This window comes from Lepus europaeus, chromosome 16 (assembly GCF_033115175.1).
Source record: "Lepus europaeus isolate LE1 chromosome 16, mLepTim1.pri, whole genome shotgun sequence".
In the NCBI taxonomy this organism is placed as follows: Eukaryota; Metazoa; Chordata; class Mammalia; order Lagomorpha; family Leporidae; genus Lepus; species Lepus europaeus.
This window is the reverse complement of record NC_084842.1, coordinates 58,239,064-58,248,812: the sequence shown is the minus strand read 5'-3', so window position 1 is coordinate 58,248,812 and position 9,749 is coordinate 58,239,064. Positions and strand designations below refer to the sequence as shown.

General features: G+C 51.8%; 1 protein-coding gene across 7 annotated transcripts in view; it reads left to right on the top strand.

Annotated features, from left to right (window-relative positions):
• Positions 1-1,244: 1,244 nt before the first annotated feature.
• N4BP2 (NEDD4 binding protein 2) overlaps positions 1,245-9,749 on the top strand; it is a 116,690-nt gene continuing 108,185 nt past the window's right edge. For 6 of the 7 annotated variants that reach the window (XM_062213809.1, XM_062213802.1, XM_062213803.1 and 3 more), the window contains exons 1-2: positions 1,245-1,331; positions 8,894-8,957. The gene's annotated coding sequence lies outside the window, so the exon portion shown is untranslated. The remainder of the gene's footprint in view (positions 1,332-8,893; positions 8,958-9,749) is intronic. The other variant, XM_062213804.1, reaches the window with a different exon arrangement.

Here is a 9,749-nt window from a genome sequence, read left to right as displayed (position 1 = left end):
ATAAACACTGAAAGTAGAATGAAAATTAATCGCAAAGGGAGGGAGCAGAGGAAGGCCGAGACAGGCAAAGCCACCACCACCAAATCCCAAAAAGCGAGGGCAAAAATCGGCGTACTTTTCAGACACTAAATATTTAAGAGCACACAACACTTAACCAAGGAGAGCCGTTGAGGGGGTAGAAAAATAGAGCAGGCGTGGGGGACGGGCTAGTAACAGCGACGGCAACAGAGAAAGAACACCGTGAAACTGGTGGTGGTGTTTTTGTTTTTGTTTTTTTTTTTCCCCTGGCACCCGAAACTCCAGCTCCGAAGCGGGGCAAAGGCCAGCGCCCGCGGCCCTCCCAGCAAGCGTGCACACATTTCTGGGTCTCCGCCAGCCAGTTCGCACCGAGCGTCCGCAGCCTTCGTCCGGGCCCGCGGCGGCCGCCGGCCCTTTGGTCTCCCGGCCGGGCTCGGGGCGGCCACGCCGAGGCCGCCGGCCGAGCGCCCGCCGCCCCGGCCTTCGGGGCCCCGCGCCAGCAGCCCGCGCCGGGCAGAGCGGAGGTCGCCGTGCTCTGCCCTCCGTTCCCCTCCAACTAGCGCCCGCGGGCCAGGCCCGGCTCTCGTTTCCTCCCTCGCCTCGAGCGGCCAGTTCGACCTTGTGTTTGTTTTGGTTTTCGGGCTAGAGAGAGTGCGAGGAGGGCCAGAGGCAGCTGCGGTTGACCGCGCCGCTTTTTTTTTTTTTTTTGGGGGGGGCACAAACTCCGGGCCCCTTGGCTCCTGCCTGCTCCCAGAACCAGACACACAGAAAAGCGGCTTTCGCTCCCCCGCGGGACCGCCTGCGGCCGGGGCACCGCCTGCGGCCGGGGGTCCGATGCCGCAGAACCGGTCGAGCCGGGACGCGCGCTCCTGAGGGAGCCCGCGAGGTGGCGGCGCCAGCGGGGCTCGGGTCGCCCAGGCCAGCCCCGCGGGGCGGGCCGACGCGCCCCGGCGGAGCTCTGGGACGAACCAGAGGTCGCGGCGGGAAGGGCGGAGGGCGGCGATCCACCTGGGCGACGTGGCAGCCATTACCGACTCCCCGAGACCCTCCCCACTCGGCCGCCCACCCGCCCTCTCGCGGCTGGCTCCTGCGAGGCTGCTCTTCCCCGGCCGGACGGAGAGCGGCAGTGTCTCCCCGCCGGGCGCGCCCGCCGCGCGTCTCCCCTCCCTCGGCCGCCCCAGCTCGCCAGCCCTGCGCCGCGCCGGAGAGCGCAGTGGCGGCGGCGGGAAAGGGCTGCGGACCCCGCGGCCGCCGCGTCGCTCACTCGACGACGCGGCCCCGGCCTCGACGCCCTGTGCCCGCTCCGGGAGCAGGTAAGGGCGGCGGGTGGGGGCGGCCGGGCGGCGGGTCTGAGGCGAGGGCCCCCGGGGGTGGGAGCCGGGGGGCGGCTGGGAAGGGGTCCCGGGGCGACGAAGCCGAGGGCCCGAGCGCTTGCGAGCGAGACCCAAAGCCGCGAACGTGCGGGCGGGCGGGCGGGCGGGCGCGGGCCGTCTCGCGTCCGGTCCGCGGGCCCCGCAGCCCGGACGGAGGGGAAGTGAGGCGTCGGCGAGAGGCGGGCCCTGGCGCGCAGCCGGAGGCCGGGCGGAGGCGGGGGCCGCGGCCGCTTCCCGGGCCTCTCCGCCCGGCGGGCCGTCAGGCCCCGACACACCCCCTCTCCTCGGCCCCCGGGGCCTCTCCCTGGTGGTTCCCGCCGGGACTTGACCTTGCGCCTCTCTGGGCGCCCTCGGTGTTTCCCAGGCGGCGTCGCCTTCTGAGAACTTCAGGCCACGTTCCCGAGCACGGAGTGCGGGCAGAGCTGTTTATGTACTCACTCCTTCCAGCCCCAACGCACAGCCACTCACTCCACGCGTTCCGGGTTCGGATCCTGCGGGAGACGTCGCGCTCCCCTGGGGTCGCCTCGACCCCCCCCACCCCCGACCCCTTTCGGGGACTCTGGCCCTCGCTGGGACCCTCCCTGAGCCCTGCTCCGCGGGACCCTCTTGGCGCTCTCCTGGAGATGAGCCTTGCGTGGAGTGAGGCATCTTAGCAGGGGCACCGCTTGCCCCTCCACGCTGACTTAAAACAGTTTTCTCCCCGAGCAAGAGCCATCTGGCAAACGTGGGTGACTGGGGTGCGGGCAGCCTCGGCCGGCGGTCTTTGGAACCAGGCGCCGGTCTGGGCGGCGCGGACGGGTTTGTACACACTCTCGCCATGCAGTGGTTGTACGGGATCCATGGCGCAGTTGTGACTGGAAGGCGGGATTGGCTGGTTTTTCTACTCGGCGTCTCGAAGCCAATCAGGAGGCGCTGCTTGCCCGGAGACCGGCGGCGATTGGCTGAGCCGGAGCAGGGGCTCCTGGCGACGAACCTGGCCTCTCCGAAAACAATGAAGCCCCGCAGCTGCCTCTCCTGGTGTTTTGTTTTGTTTTGTTTTAACCTGCAGTTGTGTGTTTTGATGAGTGTGGTTCACTTGATCTCCTTAGTTGTTTATTTTGGAAAGGGCTGAAGTGAAGGCGATTTTTAGGCTCTGTGCCTTTATTATCTAAGTGCTGTTGCTGGAGGGGTGTGGAGACGGTGGGAAGGGAAGGAGGCTACAGTTTTAGTTCATGAAACAGACCACAGAACAACAACAACAACAACACAACCACAACCATAAAAGCCCCTGCAGATGGGCACACGGAATGTCAGTTTGGGTACTTGTTGACTTTAGTTGCTTGGAATAGAGAGAAAAGTTCTGGACGTTATGGAAACGGTGGGCTTTTATCTGTATCTTTTGATCATCTGTTGAGCTGTTTTTCTTAAGACTGTCCAAGTTCCAGGTATATGGCTGTTATTGTCTTTTTTTCTAGAAACTGTATTTCTTTAGTTTGTGGTTGCTTTTTGGTTGTTTTGAGTTATCAGACATTTTAAACCTTTATACTCACAGCCATTTATCATTCTAGTCCTTTATCATTCTTCATTCTTCTAAGTTGACAAATGTCCTGTTGTACAGATGTGAAAATCAGTTATTTCCTACTGTTCCTAAACTTAAGTCTTTATTAATTTATTTTACAATAAGATGTGAAGCTGCTTTGTTTTGTACATTACTATTATATAAATTTTAAAAAACGGTAGGGAATGACATTCTTTTTAAAGAAAATAGTTATTATCATCTGTTTGAAAGGCAAAGTAACAAACAAAGAGAGAGAGAGAGAGACTCTTCCATCTCCTGGTTCACCCCCCAAATGTCTGCAACCTCTGGGACTGGTCTAGGTCAAAACCAGGAGCCAGGAACTCCATCTGGGTCTCCCATGTGGGTGGCAGAGGCACAAGCACTTGAGCCGTCATGTGCTGCCTCCCAGGATGCATTTGCAGGAAGCTGGATTGGCTGTCTGACATGAGATTCAGGCTGGCAAGTGGCAGTGTAACCTGCTCTAGCACAGCGCCCGCCCCACTATTAAATAATTTTGACACTTTATTAAAAGGCACTGTGGCGTAGGGGGTAAAGCTACTGCCTGCAGTGCCGCACCGCCTGCAGTGCTGGCATCCCATATGGGTGCTGGTTCGAGTCCTGGCTGCTCCACTTGGGATCTGGCTCTCTGCTATGACCTGAGAAAGCAGTAGAAGATGGCCCAAGTCCTTGGGTCCCTGCACCTGTGTGGAAGGCCTGGAAGAAGCTCCTGGCTCCTGGCTTCAAATAGGCCCAGCTCTGGCTGTTGCAGCCATTTGGGGAGTGTACCAGCAGGTGGAAGACTCTCTCTCTCTCTCTCTTTCTGTAATTCTACCTTTCAAATAAATAAATAAATCTTTAAAAATTAAAAAAATTTTTTTCTTGATTTAGAAATCCTGACTTATTTAAGTTTTATGATACAGTTAGGACCATTTCTGGCTTTTGCAATATTAAAAAAAAATTTAAATATTTATTTGAAAGGTAGAGAGACAGAGGGAGAGAGACAGACATAGACAGACTGAGGTCTTCTATCAACTGGTTCACTCTGCAGATGCCCACAATAGCCAGGACTGGGCCAGGTCAAAGCCAGGATCCAGAAACTTAATTCAGGTCTCACACATGGGTGGCAGGGACCCAACTTGAGTCATCACCTGCTGCCTCCTGGTGTGTGCATTAGTAGGAAGGTGAATCAGTGGAGCTAGGGCTCAAACCTAGGTACTCCAATATGGGATGTAGGCATCTCAAGTAATGTCTTAACTGCTATACCAAATGCTGGACTCTTGAATTCTCTTTGTAGTTCTTTCATCTTCTATTGGATTTTTGTAGCCATAGCACTTACATTCATTGTTACTTTCAATAATATGCTTTAGTAGGATGATCTCTCCAAATGTCTTTTGTTTTGTAACAGAGAAGTCTTCTCTGTTCATTAAATTCAACAGTTTGTTTGGAGATTGACATGAATAATGTTTGATTTTTCTGTTCCAAAGCAAGGCATCTGTTTTTTGTTTTGCTTTTTAAATTCTCTTCTGTCTTTGAGTTATTGTTTCTTCTGTCTGGAGCTCTTCTTCTCTACCCTGCCTGTCCTCTCCCACTCTCTGCTAACCTACTTACTGTAAGATGTAGACAGTATTTGCCCTAAACTCTTTTTTCTTTCCTTCCTAAAGCAGAGATCGTTATTTATTTCTTTGTATTATTTTTGAAACTTTGGTATATTTCCAATTTGTACATACCAATGTCTTGAGCTACTTTTTTATTTCAAGATTTATTTCTTTATTTGAAAGGCAGAGTTAGAGGGAGAGATAGACAGATCTTAAGTCTGCTGGTTCACTCCCCAAATATGTGCAATGGCTGGGACTGGGCCAGACTGAAGCCAGGAGCCAGGAGCTTCTTTCATCCCAGTCTCTAACATGGGTGCAGGGGCCCGTGTGCTTGGGCCCTCTTCCCCTGCTTTCCCAGGCACATTAGCAGGGAGCTGGATTGAAAGTGGAGCAGTTGGGACATGAACCAGTACCCATATGGCATGCCTGTGTTGCAGATGGCAGCTTAACCTGCTGTGCCACAACACCGGCTCAAGCATTGTGCCACTTCTTCCATTTACTATGTGCTGCTTGTAGGTTGGGGCTGAATCTCCTCTGCCTTCTTCCTTCCTTTCCTCCTTCCCTTCTTCTCTTCCCTCCCCTCCCTCCTCTCCTTCTCTCGCCCCCTCCCTATCTCTTTCCCTTCCTCCCCTCCCTTTCCTTCCTTCCCTCCCTCTCTCCCTTCCCCCCTCCATCCCTCTCCTCCTTCCGTCCTTTTTGTGGCTTAGCACCATTGCCAACACTCTGCAGATATATAGGTATTGAATAAATGTTGGCCTGAATCAGAGGTATTTTGTGTTTAAAAATATTCCCCCTCGCTAGGCTCCTGTCTTCTGTCTTTATGATCTATCTATTTAGGTGTTCCTGTAGTTTACTATAGACTCAGAATGTCCAAGCCTGTAGTTACATCAACTCTTCTGGCCCCAAAACAAAAAAAAAAATAAATAAAATAAAACAAACTCTGCCTCTTTTCCGTCTTTTTTGGGGAAGATTGGATAAGCTTGTGTGGTAAGAGTTAGTATTAGGATACTTCAGAAACTTGGTGGAAAAAGGGAACTTCTATGTACCAGGTGCCTGGAACTCAAACTCCCACTTGGGAGTTCTCACTGTTGCCTCCTGGGGTCTGCATTAATAGGAAGCTGGCATTAGGAGCCAGTCCTGGAGTCAAACTGAGGCACTCTGAAGTGGGATGTGGGCATCTTAACTGTCAGACCCAGTGCCTGCTCCTCCATGAACTTACTGAAGTTCCCTGTGGTACGTGCTACTAATAGTAGCTTGCAGAAACTTGGACAACTTCTTTTTCCTTTTTTTTTTTTTTTGACAGGCAGAGTGGATAGTGAGAGAGAGACAGGGAGAAAGGTCTTCCTTTTTGCCGTTGGTTCACCCTCCAATGGCCGCTGCGGCCGGCACATCTCGCTGATCCGAAGCCAGGAGCCAGGTGCTTCTCCTGGTCTCCCATGTGGGTGCAGGGCCCAAGTCCTCCACTGCCTTCCCGGGCAATAGCAGAGAGCTGGCCTGGAAGAGGGGCAAGCGGGATAGAATCCGGCACCCCAACTGGGACTAGAACCCGGTGTGCCGGCGCTGCAAGGCGGAGGATTAGCCTGTTAAGCCACGGCGCCGGCCTTCTTTTTCCTTTTATATATATTCTGATTAATTGGCGAACCCTACTGGATTCTTTCTCCTTAGTTTCTTGAATCTGTTTCTTTTCTCTGTCTCTGCTGCTACCATCCTACTCCATGGTCAGTGTTATAGTTCACCTGGATTGCTGCAGTAGCCTTCTAACTGGTCATCCTTAGATTTTTTTTTTTAAAGAAAAGATTTATTTATTTGAAAGGCAGAGTGACACACAGAGAGGGAAACAGAGATCTTCTATCAGCGGGTTCACTCTCCTGATGGCAGCAATAGCTAGGGCTGGGCCAGGCCAAAGCTGGTACTTTTCAATGGGCAGCAGAGGTTTAAGTATTGAGCCATCTGTTGCTGGTTCCTGGGTACATTAGTGGAGAGTTGGATCGGAAGCTGAGCAGCTGGGACTTATCCTTGCTTCTAATGCATTTTTTTCACCATAACTAGAGTGATCTATCTAACACATTTGAGCACGTGACTCCTCTGCTTGAAATCTTTTTCTCAGTTTTCCATTGCCTTTAAGATAAAGTTCGAACTTCTTGATTCGTCTTTCAGGATCCACATGATATATCTTGTATATTTCCCTCTTCATTCTCCTGTCACTTTCTTCCTCTTCTCTCAGTGTGTGACTCTGTTCAGCTATTTGCATTTCTTCCTTCAGATGCTAACTTCATTAAATCTAGGCCCAAATGCAGAAGCTTTTGTTGGTCTGGAATACCTTCCCTGGTTCCTTCCTTCCTTTCATTTTTGCTAATTCCTGCAGGTCTTTCATGGCCGGTGCCGAGGCTCACTTGGCTAATCCTCTGCCTGCGGCGCCGGCACCCCGGGTTCTAGTCCTGGTTGGGGCCCTGGATTCTGTCCTGGTTGCTCCTCTTCCAGTCTAGCTCTCTGCTGTGGCCCAGGAGTGCAGTGGAGGATGGCCCAAGTGCTTGGGTCCTGCACCCGCATGGGAGACCGGGAGGAAGCACCTGGCTCCTGGCTTCAGATCAGCGCGGTGCGCCGCCTGCAGTACACCAGCCGTAGCAGCCATTTGAGGGGATGAACCAATGGAAGGAAGACCTTTCTCTCTGTCTCTCTCTCACTGTCCACTCTGCCTGTCAAAAATAAAAAAGAAAAAAAAAATCCCTGAAGGGAAAGCAAAGTCACTGGAGGAGCCTGGGTCTGAGTCATGGCACCAATGTAAGGCCACCACAAAACACACCAAATACTGGAGTAGGGGAAAGGGTTTATTGGTGGGGAAAACCAACAGACCGGAGGGAAGGGCCGAAGAAGAGAGCTCGGGGAGAGATCAGGACACAGAGAGGGAGAGAGTGACACTGTGTTCTCTTAATCATGTTGTATGGGCTTATTTGTCATCTCACCATGTACTGGTTAGAATGTAATGAAGGAAAGAAGTAAATTGGCTGTCTTGAGATATAATCTGCATGGAGTGTATTAAAAGGGAATTAGAGGCCGGCGCCGTGGCTCAACAGGCTAATCCTCCGCCTTGCGGCGCCGGCACACCGGGTTCTAGTCCCGGTCGGGGCACCGATCCTGTCCCGGTTGCCCCTCTTCCAGGCCAGCTCTCTGCTGTGGCCTGGGAGTGCAGTGGAGGATGGCCCAAGTCCTTGGGCCCTGCACCCCATGGGAGACCAGGAGAAGCACCTGGCTCCTGCCATCGGAACAGCGCGGTGCGCCGGCCGCACTGCGCCTACCGCGGCGGCCATTGGAGGGTGAACCAACGGCAAAAGGAAGACCTTTCTCACTGTCTCTCTCTCACTGTCCACTCTGCCTGTCAAAAATAAAAAAAAAAAAAAGGGAATTAGGTGCTGGTGTTGTGGTGCAACAGGTTAAACCACTGCCTGTGATGCCAGTATCCCGTATATGTGCCAGTTTGACACAGCTTGTTCTGTGTCTGATCCAGCCAGCCCCCTGCCAATGGGCCTAGGAGGGCAGCGGAGGTTGGCCCAGCTGTTTGGTGCCTTGGCTCATTCATCCATGGGAGAGACCTGAATGGCTTTGGCCTGGCCCAATTCTGGCCATTGTGGCCATTTGGGGAGTGAACCCATGGATGGAAGAACTCTCTCTCCGCCTCTTTGCCTTGCTCTAATTTTGCCTTCACATAAATAAATAAATTTTTAAAATGGAATTAAATAGTAATTTTGTGATTTACCTCATAGGGAAAGTAAAGAGACATTGTTTTTGACAAATGAATGTTTTCTAAGTCAAGAAAGGCATCCTATGTCTTTTTATAGCCTGCATGAGAAATATCTTTTGACATCTAATTTCTATCTATTTAGTTTCTCTGTTTATAACTTAGAACCTTCTGGTGTATAGATACCAGAAATTCAACTTGAAATGGCCTGTGGGAGGCAAAGCTATTGTTCACATAACTATAGAGCAGAAATTGTATGGATAGAGATAGCCGTGAGGAGCTAGGTTGGGAACTTGCCCCTAGTCTGTATATATGGGCTCTATTCCTGTACAGTTCTAGATAGTTCTATATATGGTGGTACCTGGTCCTTGCTTCATTGGCTTATCTACTTAGAATCTTATGTCATAGGCTCTGGATGGATTTAGTCACATTTTCATCCCTTCATCAATTCCTACAATTGAGGGGATGAGAAACTATGCTTAGTTTGACTTAGGTCATGTGATGTGATTAATCACATGGCCAGGATCTGTTATCAGAAAACAGGATGGTATGGGAGGGGCAAGAGTTCTGGGTAGACACAAAGATATTTATTGTAACTCTTAGCCATCCTTCTGATTATGAATCTGTTTTTCAGAAGCTTTATTCATGGGAAAGAGGTGCTTTGTGTTATGGACCTGAGTATTACAGATGCTGAACTGGTAAGTCCAAAATTTGGAAGAACTAAGAAGCCTTTTTGGACTTTAGTTTGTATTGACATATAAGAAATACGTATTGGGCCCTTATTTGCTAAATAAGGCACATACCTTGTGATGCTTCCAGACTAGTAATCTAGACAAGTAGGTGCTAAGAGTAAGGTATACCTGGGTACAGTGGAAGCTCTGTCTAACTCAGATTTTGGGATAGTGAAAAACTTCTGAAGGAAAGTTAAGTCAATAAGTAGAATTAAGAAGCCTATGCTGTGGTGCATTGGGTTAAGCCACTACCTTTAGTGCCAGCATTCCATAAGGCACTGGTTTGAGTCCTGGCTGCTCCACTTCTGATCCAGCTTCCTGCTAATGTGCCTGGGAAAGCAGGAGAAGATGGCCCAAGTCCTTGGGAGACTCAGATGAAACTCCTGGCTTTGACCTGGCCCAGTCCTGGCCATTGTGGCCATTTGGGGAATGAACCAGCAGAGGGGAGATTTCTCTATTTTTGCTTCTCACTCTCTGTAACTCTGTCTTTCAAGAAGTAGGTTTGGCCGGCGCTGCGGCTCACTTGGCTAATCTTCCATCTGTGGCGCCGGCACACCGGGTTCTAGTCCTGGTTGGGGCACCAGTTCTGTCCCGGTTGCTCCTCTTCTAGTCCAGCTCTCTACTGTGGCCTGGGAGTGCAGTGGAGGATGGCCCAGGTCCTAGGACCCTGCACCTGCATGGGAGACCAGGAGGAAGCACCTGGCTCCTGGCTTCAGAACGGCGCAGCGCGCTGGCCGCAACACAACAGCCATAGCAGCC